The sequence below is a fragment of the Amblyraja radiata genome, chromosome 12 (assembly GCF_010909765.2).
Source record: "Amblyraja radiata isolate CabotCenter1 chromosome 12, sAmbRad1.1.pri, whole genome shotgun sequence".
In the NCBI taxonomy this organism is placed as follows: Eukaryota; Metazoa; Chordata; class Chondrichthyes; order Rajiformes; family Rajidae; genus Amblyraja; species Amblyraja radiata.
The window spans coordinates 41,760,663-41,775,851 of NC_045967.1; the positions used below are offsets into that span (position 1 = coordinate 41,760,663).

Here is a 15,189-nt window from a genome sequence, read left to right on the forward strand (position 1 = left end):
CACAATCCTTCCACAATTTAACTTCTCTCTGCTTGGTTGGTTTATCAATTTTCTTTTTCCTTTTTATCATAGAGGTTGTTCTATTATTTTTATCTCTTCTTCTTATGCCACGTCAACCTCGTTAAATTCCTTGGTATGCTGGGAGGCAATTCAATATTTTTGCCATTTCATTGGGTGCAACAGTCGTGATCTATGGCTGCAAATGCATATCTTTGGCCCTCCGATAACCGCCTCTGGAGATAAATAATGCTGGCACCATTGACAGTGCAGGATGAAGGAATACTACAGCTGCTATGGCAACAAGCACTGATGTACATGATTCTATTTTCAAGGTTCTAGACCATCTGCATTTTCAAGGAATTGCTGCCCTTTACATGAATAGAATTAAATTGGCAGTAGGAGGACATAGGACACAAGTGTGCAGTCGGATTGGAACAGCATAGTTAATTTGTTCTACACATGTAGCACAGATGTTTCCTTCACTGTCCTCTGGCTCACGACAATTGAGAACTGCAACGCGACAGAAGTAGAGAGCTCTCTTTTGCTTCCTATTAAATAAAAAGATTGAATTCACTGGTCCTGGAAAACAACATACCTATGATCGGATTGGTATGACCCTACAACAAAAGCTATAATGAAGTTGCCCTTGTGATAGATTGGATCTTTAAGACCAGTTACATGAACGTGCATTGTTCTGCCCCAGTTAATTTTGGCAATCTTAGTCAATATAAGTAGACATCTTCACATACATGCTTTTTCTGACATTTTCTACTTATCTTCAGACTGATCCAGTCCCAAGAAGCACATGAGTGTTGGCATAAGGCCATGTCAGAAAGGTACAAACTAGTTTATTTGGTAAGTCGTGTCTGCTCCTCCTTCTCCTCCTCTGCTCCACCTAGAGAATCTGACTGAAATTCCCAATTGAAGTGTTCCCACACTAACAGCTAGACAAATAGCGACACTTATCACTTTAAGAAGTGGTCAGAACCAGCTCATGGAGTTCAACTACATGTGCTGGTGGAATGGAATAGTTAAATTGAAAGTTTAAAAATATATATTAATTTCATCAAGATGTTCACCAATGAAATGAAAGAAATGCACTACAAGTGTATTAGACACCCATCAAATTTAGTCACACCTTTGGCACACCTATAAGATATATTTAGACATGTGTTTTATCATGTTTTGAAAGTTACTAACTAGGAAAACATGGAAGTTTCAGACAACTAGAATCCCTGTGGCATACAACTGGCTTGAATATGGCACTAGAAGCCATTCTGAGAATTGGAAACACACGTACAGATATAATAATATTCCCTACAGCCATCAGACTATTAAACACTACAACATCAAATAAGCTCTGAACTACAATAGACTATTTTTATTATTGCACTATTATTGTTAGTTTTGTGTGTGTACGTATGTGTGTGTCTATATATATATATATATATATATATATATATATATATGTAGGTAGACACAAAATGCTGGAGTAACTCAGCGGGACAGGCAGCATCTCTGGAGAGAAGGAATGGGTGACGTTTCTGTTCGAGACCCTTCTTCAGACTGAATCTTCGATTTAAACCAGCATATGCAGTTCCCTCCTATATATATATGTATATAAATGTGTGTGTATATATATATATATATATATACACACAGTATATGTGTGTGTACCTGTGAGCAGTCCGTAAATCACAGAGTCCTCTGTGATGGAGTTGTTCGGGATAAACCGTGACAGGGACCCTTGCAGACCTCTCCAGACTCTCTTTGCGAATCCACATTCTGCAAAGAGGTGGGCAACCATCTCCTCTCCATATCAGTCGTCCCGAGGGCAGCGTGTGCTGGTAGTGAGGTTCCGACGGTGCAGGAATGATCTGACTGTGTGGGCTCCCCTCACCCCCAGCCAAGCCAGGTCTTGGTGCTTGTTGGTGAGTTCTGGCGATGAGGCATTTTGCCAGACAAGCTGGGCAGTCTGCTCTGGGAACCACGCCACCGGATCCATCGAGTCCTTTCCCTGCAGTGCCTGAAAGGATGTTCTGTGCTGACCACTGCCTGATGGACTTGTGGTCAAAGGTGTTGGTCCAGAAGAACCTTTCCACAAACGACAGATGGGGCGTCAATGTCCAGCTGACTGGCACATTGCGTGGCATCTGCGCCAGGCCCATCCTTCGCAACACCGGGGACAGGTAGAACCTCAACAGGTAGTGACACTTGGTGCCCACGCACCTTGGCTCTATGCTCCGCCTGATGCAGCCACACACGATGGTGGCCATCAGGGTGAGGGCGACGTTAGGCACGCTTTTATCCCCTTTGTCTGCCGACTTGTGCATTGTGGCCCATTGCACCCGGTCTATCCTCGACCCCCAGATGAACTGGAAGGTGGCCCGGGTGATCCCTGTGGCGTAGGAGGGAGGGACAGGCTAACACTTGCGCCAACTACAGCAGCCCTGAGAGCACCTCACACCTGATAACCAAATATTTTCCCGTTCCACAGCTCCAGCCTCTTCCCCACCTTGGCTATCCGCTCCACCCAATTGTTGTCACGCGCCTCAGCCCTCCCGAACCAGATCCCCAGCACCTTCAAGAAGTCTGGCTTGATGGTGAAGGGGACGGAAGATCGGTCGGGACAGTTGCCAAAGAGCTTGGCCTCGCTCTTCCTGCGGTTCACCTTGGCTCCCATTTTGGAGAGCACGTCCCTCATGTGCGTGTGCAATATCCTGTCGAAGGCCTTCTCCTGTCCAAGCTGACTAGGCAGGCATCCACCTGTCTGTCCTGCACGTAGGCAATGGTATCTCTCTTTAAGTTCTTCAAGGAAACAAAGATATTGGACTGCAGAGAAACACTAGTGAAATGTCAAAAAGAGTTGTAGTGGAGTTATGAATGTATACTCTGTACATAAAGTACTAGGGATTGTGAATGAAAACAAAACAAGTTATAACCTACTCATCTTCCTTATAATTCTCAAACTTCCCAACAACATGGGGTTTTGAGAATTCCCAAACAAAAGGTAATAGCTAAATATCTTCAAATGGATAGGAATTGTCTCTCAAATGTTCCTTAATGTGGTAAATGCAAATAACTAAGGTGGAAGAAGGGAAGTAACCAATAGGAACTTAAACTGCAGCTGTGAAAAAAAACACATAACAGTGGATTTGTGTGAGTAAGACCAAGAGTAAAACAGTATCTATAGAAAGGTGTCTAATGCAACTTGCATCATAATAGGCTGATGTTTACATTCTCCTCCAAAAGAGGAGCATATGTAACCAAATACAGCTGGACATGAGTATTGTCTGCAATTTAATTCATTGCAATACAATAATGACATCTATAGCTCTAGTGAGCCGGGTTCAATCTCTGGTGCCATCTGGAGTATGCACTTTCTCCCTGTGAACTCACCAGATGCTCCAATTTCCTCCCAAAAGCCCAAAAAAGTGAGGGCTAATTGGCCACTGTAAATTGCCCTGAGAGTAGATCAGTAATAGAATCAGTGGAGAATTTATGAGAATTTAAAGAAAAAAGCTAAAGGGAAAATGAGTGGGGGATGGGATTGCTCTGTGAGCTGGCATAGACACGATGGGCAAAGTGGCTTCCTTCCATGTCGAAAGGAAATGTTAATATTACCTGAAGCGAAACAGGAAAGGACAATCAAATTGAAATCTTGTGGTGGATGAATGTGAGAGATAAAAAAAAAGAAATTGTTTACTCTGGCGAGGAATTAGAGTGCGGAGATGCACATGATAAGTATTCTATCCTGATAACTATTGATAAAGTGCCTCAGAAATGTAGTGTTTGTTGTTGCACATATGAAAAGCAGATGCTCTTAGAAAAGAATAGCAGGTATCATCTTATTTTTAACAACATACAGGGTTGGTAAATATATGGAATGGATTTCTAAAGGAGGCATATAATGTCACTAAAAATCCTAAAAGCTGGATTGGAAAGATGACAAAGAAGACTAGCAACGAAGAGGTCAGTTCCCCTTTTAATGTGAGTCTTTTAACACTGAATTGGAAAGTGCTCATGCGCATATATGATATAAAAAATGGCTAATTCTAATGACTCTGTTAGTAATGCTGTCTGTCATTCAACCAACTGAAATGGTCAAGGATTTGTTGAATCTGTTGCCCCAATCATTAAAATGCATACCATTTGAAGGAAGAGGATAAGGTAAGATTCACTAACCAACCCTTATTTGAGGTCTGTTTTTTAATATATGAAAAATTATTGTTTTAAACTTAACTCAGTTTCAATATGCTTTCCATGAAATTTCTAAATTCATGAAGGTGACAGGATTCTTCAGTGTTTACCATTTATCTTACTTTTTTTGCTGCCTGAATCTCTTAATATTGCATTTTAAGTTTCAAAACTGCTTGGGAAGCACCTTCTATTTGGTTTATTTTGTTTGAAACCTCTGATGAGATTATTAACTCATAATCCTTCTGGGATATACATACCTCCCAGGACATTGATTACTGTCTGTTACTAGGAAGTAACACATCAGGTGCATAAACTGTGATTCAAAATGTAAGCAATTCAGCAATGTCATGCATTCAAGTAACAACGCTTCTCGTGCATGCCGATCAACATTATTCTTTACAATATGCACAGCTGGATTTCAAGGGGAGAGTAGTTTGTTTGTTTTTAATATCATTTTCAGTGTGCAGTCTCTGAGTCAAATGCATATGAAATACCTCAAGTGAAATCACAGCTGTTTTTTTTTCGATACAGGAAGTTGTCTCAAAATGTTTTTAACTTAAGAATGAAACAAATGCTAATACACTTTAAATAGTAAGACTTTAAAAGGAGCAAAGGTAGGCTATAGCAAAATAAACATAACTCTACTTTTTGTATTCAGAGGCTGAGGTAATAAAATAATGTAGAAACAATGAACTGCACATGCTGGCTTACTAAGGAAAGACATAAAATGCTGTAGTAACTCAGCAGGCCAGGAGAAAATGGAAAGGTGATATTTCAGATCAGAACCCTACTTCAAACTGTAACAAAGTAATAATGAATTTGTACAAAATTCTGATCATTTTCAAATATTGTGCCTGGTTTTGTTAACTCTAATATATGATATTCAGGAAAAGGTGATATAGAATATTAATGGGAACAAAGGATTACAAGTACAAGTACAAGTACAAGTACAAGTGAGTTTATTGTCATGTGTCCCTGTATAGGACAATGAAATTCTTGCTTTGCTTAAGCACACAGAAAATAGTAGGCATTTACTACAAAACAGATAAGTGTGTCCATATACCATGATATAAATATATACACACATGAATAAATAAACTGGTAAAGTGCAAATAACAGAAAGTGGTTATTAATAATCAGAGTTTTGTCCGAGCCAGGTTTAATAGCCTGATGGCTGTGGGGAACTAGCTATTCCTGAACCTGGTTGTTGCAGTCTTCAGGCTCCTGTACCTTCTACCTGAAGGTAGCAGGGAGATGAGTGTGTGTGGCCAGGATGGTGTGGGTCTTTGATGATACTGCCAGCCTTTTTGAGGCAGCGACTACGATAAATCCCCTCGATGGAAGGAAGGTCAGAGCCGATGATGGACTGGGCAGTGTTTACTACTTTTTGTAGTCTTTTCCTCTCCAGGGCGCTCAAATTGCCGAACCAAGCCACGATGCAACCGGTCAGTATGCTCTCGACTGTGCACCTGTAGAAGTTAGAGAGAGTCTTCCTTGACAATCCGACTCTCCGTAATCTTCTCAGGAAGTAGAGGCGCTGATGAGCTTTTTTGATAATTGCGTTAGTGTTCTCGGACCAGGAAAGATCTTCAGAGATGTGCACGCCCAGGAATTTGAAGTTCTTGACCCTTTCAACCATCGACCCGCTGATATAAATGGGGCTGTGGGTCCCCCTCCTACTCCTTCCAAAGTCCACAATCAGTTCCTTGGTTTTGCTGGTGTTGAGGGCCAGGTTATTGCGCTGGCACCATATGGACAGTTGCTCGATCTCTCTTCTGTATTCTGACTCATCCCCATCAGTGATACGCCCCACAATAGTGGTGTCGTCAGCGAACTTGATGATGGAGTTTGCACTGTGGTTCGCTACGCAGTCATGGGTATAGAGTGAATACAGCAGGGGGCTGAGCACGCAGCCTTGAGGTGCTCCCGTGCTGATTGTTATCGAGGCTGACACATTTCCACCAATACGAACAGACTGTGGTCTGTGGATGAGGAAGTCGAGGATCCAGTTGCAGAGGGATGCGCAGAGACCCAGTTCTGCGAGTTTGGTAACCCGTTTGGAGGGGATGATTGTGTTAAATGCCGAGCTGTAATCAATGAATAACAGCCTGACATAATTACAGTTATGAAATGAGATAAAATTTAGAGCTTTATTCATTGAAACTGAAGAGACTAAGAGATGATCTGATTATGCTCTTATCATGGTAAACAAAAATTTCATACTAAATAATAATTAGTTTGAACAGTTGTAAGAAGAGGAGGCCTCCTCATACATAACATACTTCACACTTCATGTAGTTCATACATAAAATATGAAAATACTTTTCATTTAGGACCTTTACTGAGTACCTTTTTTAAGGTACTCAATAAAGGTCCAAAATGAAAAGTAACAAAGCACAAACAAAACATGCTGTTATAAGTTGAAAGGTCCCTTCCCAAAACATTTCCTGTCCATGTTCTCCAGAGATGATGCCTGACCAGTTGAGTTGTTCCAGCACTTGGTATCTTTTTTTTTACACTATCCTAGCATCTTCACTAAACACATTGTTCAAGCAGAATCTATAAATTCCATTCAACAGTTTTAGTTTTCCAGAGATCATAAAAAAACTGTACAATTGCACGTTAATTTTTTTTTCACAAAAGCGAGCTAACTTTTAATGAAGAAATATTGAAGAATTATTATCACAGATTGCGTACTCAGTTATTGAGTATTTTATGACTTTGCAGTACATTGTCGATAAAGCAAACCCCAAGGACTTTGTGAACAATCTTGTCTGATAAAAACAGGAAACACAGATGAACAGACTAAGAACCTCAAGATTTTTTTCCTGAAAAAGGAGTGCCTGCTAATATATCAGATGGTTAAAGAAGGAACTGCAGATGCTGGAAAATCGAAGGTAGACAAAAGTGCTGGAGGAACTCAGCGGGTGCAGCAACATCTATGGAGCGAAGGAAATAGGCAACGTTTTGGGCCGAAACATCAGATGGCATGATTGTGCAAAATTAATGGGTCTGCTTCTTCAATGCTTATCTGCAAATATTGTGCAGTTAAATCCCACTGTGCTGGGAGCACCAATTAATAGAAATATACATAAGTTATCATTGCCATTTGACCCTGACTATTAATATAGTCGTTACTGATATAGGCAAAGTAGATAGGGGATACTAACACCTCACCTTAACAACCGAGGCAATAGTCCATTACCTAGAAGGGTCATGTTGATCAAGTTTCACATTATATATAAAGTTAATGTGAGTTCAAGCTTAACTGTTCCGTCAGGTAGCAGCACCAAAGGAGTTTTATACGGACCATCTGCCAGGTAAATTGTTAACCACTGCTATGTCTGCATGTTTAGTTGAATGTAAAATATCTTACAGAATAATTGGAAGAAAACCAGGGGATTTTTCCTGGTCTTTGTAGCAACATTTATCCAAAACTCAAAATAACCTAAGGGCGGCATAGTGCTGCAGTGGTACAGCTGTTGCCTCACAGCGCTTGAAAAATAGGTTCGATCCTGATCTCAGGTGCTGTCTGTGCAGGGTTTGTACGCTCTTCCTGTGACCATGTGGGTTTTCTCCAGATGCTCCGGCTTCCTCCCACATCCCAAAGACGCGAGGGTTTGTTGTTTAATTGGCTTCTTTAAATTGCCCCTGATGTGTAGGAAGAGGGATAACCTTGATCATTTTCATGTTAAAATGTGTTTTGGGTGATCTGTTGCTTTTTATTTGTATGACTGACTTGGCAAATGAAATTCCTTGTATGTTGCAAAACATACTTGGTAAATAAAGTACTATTCTGATTCCGATTCTATTCAGATCTTATATATATGGGTGATCAATGGTCGGCTTGGGCTTGGTGGGCTGAAGGGCCTGTTTACATGTAGTATCTCTGAACTTCATTAACTAATATAGATATCTGGTTGTAGATTGTCCAATGTGTTTTCTGCATTACAACAGTGACCGCACATCAAATATTAACTGGCTGTGATGCACTTTGAGACGTCCACAAGAGCTGAAAGCACCATATAAATGGAAGATCTGCCTTTCTTTAAAAATCCTTTTCTTTGTAAGCACTTAAATTGTTAAGTATCTAATTAGTGTAAGATTGCACAAAGGTGTAATGAGTAAATATTCAACGCATAACAAAAGACATTCAAAAGCGCCTGAAGGCATTTCAAATATAAATGCTGGAAATACAAGTTAATTACACAGTTGTCTTATAAGGAAGGCAAGGAGGTTAAACAGACTGTCCTATAGTTTACAAAGGGGGTATGACAGATGCTACAATGGATCTGGTGCTGTGAGTCCTTGTTGTGAAATGGAAGAATCTTGCAAAATTGAAGGGGAACCATGCTGGGTGTCCTAGTAAAACTGGAGAAACATAGCTAACATAAGCTGAGGTGCAAGCATGCAGACAGTCAGTAGATCAAGCTGCATCCGTGGGAAGAGAAAAATGCTTTGCCAAATAATTTCCAAAGTGAAATAGAATATGCAGACAATACAATGAATTTCTAACAATTTTTTTTCTTTTTTAGGCTGTATAGAAAACAAGTTATAATGCAAAACACAAAGTACTGGAAGAACTCAGTGGGCCAGCAGGACATGAAGAAGGAATAGATAAGGTACCCTTCTTCAGTCTGAAACATTGTATGTCCATTCCCATCACACATGCTACCTGACCCATTCAGTTCTTCCAGCACTTTGTGATTTGTTCAAAATTCCAACATCTGTAGTTTCTTGTGTCTCTAAGATTATTATTATAATTAACAATAATAAATAATAATTAATTATCACATGGGACTCTGCAAATGGTATAAAACCTCATTTTAATATGTTGCCAGAAAAATACACTGAATTTATTGATTCCTGTAGCTGAATCTGTCACCCACTTCAGATTTAAAGAATTCTTTGGTGCTGTATGCAGAGTGGAGCTGCTGTTCATCATCTACTAACCTGTGGCTGAGTCTGAATAAATTACTTATTCATCACTCAACTGTATTGCGTTGCATCCAACTCTTCTCTGGGGAAAAGGAACAGGCTGATCCACATGGCACGGTTACAGCTGTCTCTCAGAGAGTTATTGGCTTCTAATTCACTGACAGGATCTTATTACATTGGTGTGAATTCTTGTTACTTTATAGATGCTCAATCACTCGATGTCCAAGTTTCAGTTCTAAATCCTTTGTGGTGACATCCAGTCACTGCATTATGAGAAATTCAGGTCTCTCTTCTACAATATCCATGGATTTTGTGGTGAGGAGTTCATACTTAATCTAAATGTATGTTTAACATTTTAGGTCATACTCAATTACATAGTTAAAATGTGTCATCCATCAGGTAGTGGCAGTCCCTGTAACACAGGTACATATGCATTGTTGCATTTGTTTTCCTTTGGTGTCAAAGGAATTTGACATGCAAGCATTTGTCTACTCATTCTCTGGAGATGGGCATCAGTGACAAAGTGATATTCGTTGCCTTTCCCAATTGCAGAGGATGGATTCATAGATCTATCTCTTGAACTGCAGCAGTCCATGTGGCAAAGGTTCTCCCAGAATCTGTCTAGGGTTATAAAAGTGATGTAAAAAATAGCAAGACAAATCCAAGCTAGTGCGGTACAAGGAGCATAGATGTGATGACTGAGCCATGCACCAGCTCTCTTGCCCTGGTTGCTGGATTTTGTGAGTTTGGAGGGTACTGCTGTAAAAGTCTTGGCTATTTGCTACAGTGCATCCATAGGCAATGGGTTGGTATGGAATTGAACAGTTTCACTCATACTGGCAAGTGGTCAGTGCTCCATCATAGTACTGAACTGTACCTTGCAGGCCATATAAAGACTTTGGGGTGTCCTGTGTTGAACCACCTATATCACATATCTGTTTTTCAACTTGCTCTATTCCCCATGATATTTATTCTGATGGTCCAAGCTCAGCTTCTGGTTAATAGTAATCCCTGAAATGTTGCTGGTGGGTGATTTGGCTATTGTAAAAGCATTTGAACATGTAAGAAAACATAGAAACATAGAAAATAGGTGCAGGAGTAGGCCATTCGGCCCTTCGAGCCTGCACCGCCATTCAATATGATCATGGCTGATCATCACCAAAAGAGGATAGTCTATCTCGTATTGGAAAAGGTTATTTGCCTGACACTTATCTAGTGTGGCGGTTATTTCTTCATTAATCAGCCAAGCCTGGATTTTTTCTGGAGCGTCAACAGTCATTGGAACAACAAGTTGAGCTGAGGACAACTGCAATTATTAACAAACTGTACTACAAATGATTTTATAATGAGGTCAAAGGTTGTTGGGCTGAGGACTTTGGATGTAGAATGTCCTATTGCCTTTCTTGAGGATTGAGATGAATGGTCCACACCAACCACATCCAATAGGGAGTTTTCCTGCATTTTTATAACATTGCTCTGACTAGGTTTGTTGGTTCCATTGTTGCTTTATTGTTAACTTGATGTTAAGGGTAGCTACTCTTATACCCTCGCATTCAGTACTCACATGTGAACCAAAGTTTTAATGAAGTCTAGCATCACTGTCTTGACAGGAACCAAACGAAGGATTAGTGTAAACAGTAAAGGTTAATAAATGCTACCATGGTAGCAATTTTGCCAAATCCTGTAAGCACCTTCCTATGTACTTTTCTTAACAAAGGGTTAAGGTTGCATAATGTAATTTGTTCTTGGTAGGAAGATGCATTATTTCTATGGATCAAGAGTACCAGATAATTTTATTTCCCCAGCTTGAGCTTCAGCTGGACTGTCGGAAATAGAAACATAGAAAATAGGTGCAGGAGTAGGCTATTCGGCCCTTCGAGCCTGCACCGCCATTCAATATGATCATGGCTGATCATCCAACTCAGTATCCTGTACCTGCTTTCTCTCCATACCCTCTGATCCCTTTAGCCACAAAGGCCACATCTAACTCCCTCTTAAATATAGCCACCACCTGGGCTATATGTGTGACCGGACAAGTGTGCCATATATTGTCTTTCCGCTGACTGGTTAGCACGCAACCAAATCTTTTCACTGTATCTCGGTAGACATGACAATAAACTAAACTAAAACTAAACTGAACAATTGTGGAGGTAAAGGAAAATAAGGAAAGAGGAATTGGGAGGAATGGGATGGCTCACCTGGAAGTGGCCATGCACCAGGTAAACTGAATGGCCTCCTTCTTCTGTGTGATGATGAATGTATATACATATATCACTGTAGGATATGTGGTCTAGAACCACTTTTATTCTTCGATCACTTTTGGCCAGTCCTGGTTCAACGGGAAGTACATAACTGCAAGAAGCAACAGTTAATCTGGAGAAGCTGCAAAAGAGGATTACTTGGACACTGGACTGTGAAATCAACAACAGTCTCTGTGGGATAGTTCCCAGATCCCAGCTACATTATCCTCAGTCCTGTAAGCCAGCAGCCAATCTGTGTAATGGATTTTACTATTTCAAATCTTTAGGGATCCAGTCCACTAAGCACTTGGGAAACTGACGTGGGTCTGTTGTTGGGAGGATTTTCTCGGACAATACCATTATAAATGCAAACACACACAACAATTGTGGAATACAGGTAGTTCAAAGCATGGAGAGAAATTTGTCCTTTGTAAACACAATGCACATAGTAAGTCTACCTTCGCTGGGCATCCACAAATGTACAATGTTTAATTGTTCTGAAAAGGAGGCGGTGTGAGAGCTCAGATTGTACCTCTTCTCTCATCTTGGGACAGCCTCAGCTACTGCAGCGATAAGGAAGCACTGACCAATATTGCAGCCAATATTCAAAGCAATTTGGTTAGGTTATCTACTAAAGCGTAAAGAAGTGTTTGACTAATTTTCCAACATGCCGCACATTTAGCTATTAATCTTTTTCAATTCTGAGTGAGAACGTTTCTACATAGACATTTCTGTGCAGTACTGAGGGAGATCTGCATTGCATGAAATGTTGTCTATCAAACAAATTGTTAAAACCAGGCCATGTCTGATGACTGTTCAGATGCATATCAAATATCCCACAATATCCCATAGCTTCCAGGGCAGCTATCCATTCCTCCTGTTTCCCCTCTCCTTATTTTCCTTTAGCTCTACAATTTATTCTCTTTCACAAAGTCCGTCATCTCCCGTTTGATTTTTTTTTGTAACTAACCTCACACCAAGCAACAATTTAGTGTAGCCAATTATCCTATCAGTGCGTCATCGGGCAGTGGGAGGAAACTGGAGCAAACCCACTCAGTCGTCAAGAAATGCAAACTCAACATAGGCAGCATCTGTGGTCAGGATCCAACGTGGGTCCCCAGAGCTGTGAAATACCAAACCCTAAATGCTATGCCACTGTACTTCTCTATTTACAATAAGAGTATTCGGTGAATAACAGGTTCTCCTAGTGAACCAACCAACCTATATTCCTCAATCAATACTACCAAATAAAAAATATGGCCATTTGTTTCAAGTGCTGTGTGTAAACAAGCTGCAGTAATTCACAGTACAAGGAACTACATGCCACTACATGTTTGGAGTTTCAACCACAGACAGACTTTTGACCTCTGTATTAATTTTGTCGGTCACTGGGTTTTGCCAAGAATTTCAGTTCCTTTGAACGTCCTTATGTAGGTGTAAATGTAGATGAAAAATGAATAAACTTTATAACTGCTACCAGCATTTTCAACCCAGCAATTTAATTTTAACGTCCTCACCAAATGTTATTAACGTACGTTATCGCATGGTGGTAAAATATTGTTGTTCATTTTACATGTGTGATGTAGCAAAATAAATGCATTAAACTCCACTTCTGAAATTAATAAGTAATAGAAGCATAGTTCAACATGCATATATTACTCCTCCATATCATACATTTAGTTCATAATCTATAAAATACATTTTGGAAGACAAGGAACAGCAGATGCTGGTTTACACAAAAATACACAAATATTGAAGTAACTCAGCGGGTCAGGCAGCATCTCTAGAGAAAATACATTTTTGATCCCCGTTTCATGACTTAGACAAGCACTATTTGAAGGTTTGTGGAAGAAGATTCAATAATAAATATTGCAAGAACATTGGATAAACATTCAAAAAGAAAGTTGGCTGGACAGTGGTGGAAGCAAGGAGTGGGAGAAATTGAAAGAGCAGACACAGAAGATACTATGGGATCAATAATTCCATGAACTTAACACCAAGCACGATTTACTCAGAAGCCTAACTTGAGAAATTTTGTGGGAGGAATTCATCTCTTTCTGCTGATGCTGAATGTAAGCATTAGCATCCGCCAATGATTTGAGCCACCTCCTCATACCGAGTTCCTATGAAACTATATGCTTATACTTTAGCAAAACTGGCAGCTTATAAAGGGCTGGCCCACTTGGTAATTTTTTCGGCGACTGCCAGCATCATTGACTGACGTATCAGGTCACCGAAAAGTACGTGGCGTGATGATGTATGGCGCGGCGGTGACGCGGCGTGATGACGTATGATGCGCGGTGTTTTTTCAAATGTTGCAACATTTTCTTTGTCGCCGCTGGATTTTGAAATGTTCAAAATCTTTTGGTGACACTGATATGACACCGGCAGTCACCGAAAATATCGCCAAGTGGGACAGGCCCTTAAGTCCTTCAAGGTTTACTCAGGATCTCCCTCCCATGTTTAGTTAGAATGTAGAGATACAACATGGAAACAGGCCGTTAAGCCTACTGTGGCCATGCCAACCATCAGTTATATGTTCACACTAGTTCTCTGTTATCTCACTTCTTCATCCACTTCCTACATAACTAGGGACAATTTACAGTGGCCAATTAACCCACAATCCTGTTTGTCTTTGGGATGTGGGAGGAAACCAGTGCACTCGGAAGAAACCCATGTGGTCATAGGGAGAAATGCAAACTCCACACAGACAGTACCCAAGGTCAGGATCAAACCCGGGTCTCTGGCGCTGTGAGGCAGCAGCTCTATCTGCCGCATAATGTGTCCTCCCCTTGTATTGATTAATGGAGTGACATGTCCAGTATTCTTCAGATGGGGCTCCATTTGTTGAATGCTTTAAATTTCATGACTTGCAATAAACACATCAAGGAAATTTGCAAACTAGGGACATTTATATTTACTTGATTCATGTATTACATTAAATACAAGGAGGTTTCCAGATCAACTTTGCCCTTAAACTGATTACTCAGTACCTAAAATGTAAGCAGAAAATACTGGAAATGCTCAGCAGGTCAGGCAGTATAGGCAAAGAAACAAAATTAACATTTCAGGTTCAAGATCTTTCATCAGAATCATGAAAAAAAATGGAAATCAAACTCTTGAATTATTTAAAGATGTAATCTCAGTAGCTTTGCTTTGCTATTTGTTCACCTCAGTGCTGTTACAGCAGAATGGTACAGATTGCTGCAAGTCACCAGTTCCCTGGAAATATAGCAAAAGGCTTACTTTCCATGAACAGTGCAATTTAGCCAGCAGAGAGTTAATGTTTATTAATAGCAGTCTCCATTTTGGATCTGACATGGTCATCTGTGAGAGACCACTCAATGAGTTAAGGTTTGGTTTCTGTGTGTGCATGATGTGCTCAGCAGTGACGTCATACTCATCACAGATGAGCGACTCCATGTCTCACATCAGCGCTATGTCGTCTCTTTATTTTTTAAAGAACTCAGGATGCTGCGTAATTATTTTTTTTAATGTGGGGAGCGCTGAAATGCACAGAGTGAATAATAGAAAAGGTCAAATTGCTTTTTGTGCATTGAACATGTATGACATTATTGAACTCTAATCAGCAGCAGCAGCAGCAGCAGCAGCAGCTCTCTAAACCAGAATGCTGATTATCCACTGTTTCGTTCCCCACTCTCTGCTGGATGGTGCAGCCCTGCACAAACACTTCACTTGATGTAAGTCTAATATAATCAGCAGTGTTGGTTGTTTGGGGGAGGGGGACTGGAACAACACCCAAAGCATGTAGTCTATTCCGATAAAAATAATGAAGCATCAGATGTATCCT

The 15,189-nt window shown here is 40.4% G+C and overlaps 1 protein-coding gene across 7 annotated transcripts in view; it reads right to left on the reverse strand.

Moving 5' to 3' along the window:
* dlg3 (discs large MAGUK scaffold protein 3) overlaps positions 1–15,189 on the reverse strand; it is a 418,354-nt gene that overhangs the window by 226,655 nt on the left and 176,510 nt on the right. The window lies entirely within an intron of this gene.